The 3,027-nt window shown below is 40.6% G+C and overlaps 2 pseudogenes; one reads left to right on the plus strand and one right to left on the minus strand.

The window, feature by feature from the left end:
• Positions 1 to 326: 326 nt before the first annotated feature.
• Positions 327 to 519, minus strand: LOC147577025 (small nucleolar RNA U3; annotated as a pseudogene).
• Positions 520 to 538: 19 nt separating this feature from the next.
• LOC147577026 (nuclear receptor coactivator 5-like) lies at positions 539 to 1,154 on the plus strand (annotated as a pseudogene).
• The last annotated feature ends 1,873 nt before the right edge of the window (positions 1,155 to 3,027 follow it).

Here is a 3,027-nt window from a genome sequence, read left to right on the forward strand (position 1 = left end):
AAGTTTAAAGTATACAATGTGAGTAGTACTTTTGGAGAGTCCTCAGCAAGCTGAGCTTTACACATGGGTTTTGTCACTGTTCCATGGACAGAGTTTTCACAGCTGATCAGTACTGTGCCACTTCCCAACTGTTTGATCTCAGGAGCTCACATTCAATAATTCTGGAGGTTCTACAAAATCACCGGAGACCCCCTCACTGGCAATTTTAGATTCCCAACCAAGAAACAGTGTACTCTTATAAGGCCTCTGGAACCTTCTGCTCAGAGGTGTTTACCACATTGACAATTGAGACTTAAGATGTCTTCATCAGCCAGGCTTCGTAGAAGACAATGTGGAAAATCTTCAGTAGCTAAAAGGAAGAGAAGAATGATCATCAATGGCAAACGGCAGCTGCAGAAAGAAGCAACACCCAGAGCTGGCTTCACGCTCAGGAGAGAATGCTATGTCTTCTCCTCAGGGTTTCGGCAGTAGGGCATATAAACCTTTTCTTCCAACTTCTTATTCTTCTAAAGAGAGCTACTTAAATGAGGGTGAACACATGCTAAGCATTAAAAAATTATGGCAGAGTGTGGTTGATTATTTAAAAAGGAATGAAGAGAACCAGGAGTGATACCAGTCCACTCAGTTAGGTGATGTCAGCAGCAGGGACATTTGGAAAGAAGGGCTTTTCCAGCACTTTTATCAAGTGGTTCAGAAAGAACGTGATTGAAAGAGGCCTTGAGATCGTGTTATTGTTTCTATCAACAAAGAACAGAGGGAATACACAACAGTCATGGGTCATCAATGATAGGATCATGGCCTTGTGGTGAAAATGATTCACCTTTCTGCTGAGGGGCGGTCTTACATGAGCACTCTAGGAAGTTAAAGATGATGGGTCCCTATTTTGCATTCTTGTTGAACAGTCTAATGTGAAACTTTCCTCTTGCACCATAATTATGCTTCATGAGTCTCTCAAAATACATCATCATATGCCACTGGAAGATGGCCTAGTGCTGATGGCTAAAGAATACAGATTTTTCTCTAAAGGGGAACAGCAGGAACATGCTGGAATTGCTCTGTGGGCTGGAGATCTGGTGGATGAATTCTTGGCTCAGGAGTGACTTAGCAGCTATGCTGTGCCTTCAATTATTATATTGGACCCTCCCTTCTTTTAATTAAAGTATAACATCTTAAGTATTCAGTTTACTGAGTTTTAAAAATTGTACACACCCAAGTAACCAGCACCCAAAATAAGGTATAGACATTTCCATCACTTCAGAACATTCCAGGCACTCCCCTATCTCTCCTCAGCTCTTTCTGACTTCTGTCACCTCAGTTTTGTCTGTTCTTATGGTTTATGTAAATGGAATCATGTAGACTTATTGTGGTGATCATTTTGCAATGTACACAAACACTGAATCATTGTGTTCTACACCTGAAACAAATATATTTGTTATACTTCAACAACAATTATGCCTTAACAACAAAAATATATTAAAAATAATTAAAGACATGCAAAAAATAAAGCATACAATGTAATGATCTGATACACATATTTATTGTGAAATGAGTATAAGTTTGGTATATTTTGATTTCTACTTTGCAATGTGAATTCAGATGTCTGTAGGCTTAGTCCTTACTCTGCCTCTGATTTAATTTCTGTGACTTTGCAAAGGTGATTTAATTACTCCTGGGTGCTAAAGTCTGTATCAGCTTCAAATACCTTTCATATCAAGTTAGAATCACTTCAAAAAGAGAAAATTCAAGAGAACATTTTAGATGAAAACAATTATTTTTTTATTACTCCTAGCCCAGAATTTATAATATGACCATGAACATGAATCCTAGCCAATATTGTCTTTCTTTAGGGAGTCTGCCAAGTACTTATATAGTGATTTGTGTCCACATTAGGTTTGGGGTCTTTCTGTCCTCCTTCTATTGATGTGAAGGCTCTCAGCATAACCTATTGAGGGGCAATTAAGCACTTGCCATGTCTGTTCCATCTGACTCCACCTCTCTGGTGTTGGCTGTCTGGACATTGAGTAAAGTGTTGGATCCAAGGGAAGTCCAACTATACACTAGTCAATGATCCAAGTGGCCTGATTTGGATAGCATCAGTACAGCCAATCAGATTCCGTTTTGGGAAATGTGGAGTTAGCCAAAAGAGACTGAGGTGGACAGCATAAGGAGGAAAGAAGTGAGAAAATGCTGTCAAGCTGAAAAGGGACCATGACAAGTCCCTGGCAAGGCAGAATTAGGAGTGGGGAGAAAAGGAGGAGTTAAAGGGGAATAAGCTAGTATCATTCACCAACCAGAGCCAGTCTGTTTGATGAAAGTCATGTGTGTGTGTGTGTGTGTGTGTGTGTGTGTGTGTGTGTAAGAGAGAGAGAGAGAGAGGGAGGGAGAAAAAAATCACAATTGGTAGTCCCACCTCTCCCTTAGTGGCAGACCAAATCGACCAAGTATACTGACTATGCTGAGAGATGTCTTCCAGCCTCTCTGGAGTGGGAAGAAGTCACTCTCTCTTTTGCTCTCCTCTGGCAGGTCAACCAGCACTTTCATGAAAAGAACCCTCCCAAACATATTGGATATATTAAGTTTGGGCCATAGCAGTATTCTTAAAAGAGAGAAACCCCAGAGCAAAGGGTTCTATACAATGAAATAGTGCTGGTGGTACAGCCTATTGTGATTTCTGATTTTTAATGTCATTTTCATGATTTCCCTTAGATTCTTCCTAATCCATCCCATTGAAAAAATATTTTGTTTTATTCATTTTTCAGAGACAGAAAGAGACAAAGCATGAGTGGGGGAGGGGCAGAGAGCGGAGGACACACAGAATCCGATGCAGGCTCCAGGCTCTGAGCTGTCAGCACAGAGCCTGATGCAGGGCTTGAACTCACAGACCGGGGGATCATGACCTGAGCTGAAGTCAGAAGCTTAACTGACTGAGCCACCCAGGTGCCCTTAATCCACCCTATTTTAAACATCATCGATGCCAAAAATCAAAACCACATTAATGCTAATAAAATAATCCTAAAATTTTGATAC

The sequence above is a fragment of the Puma concolor genome, chromosome C2 (genome assembly GCF_028749965.1).
Source record: "Puma concolor isolate L17-30 chromosome C2, mPumCon1.1.hap2, whole genome shotgun sequence".
In the NCBI taxonomy this organism is placed as follows: domain Eukaryota; kingdom Metazoa; phylum Chordata; class Mammalia; order Carnivora; family Felidae; genus Puma; species Puma concolor.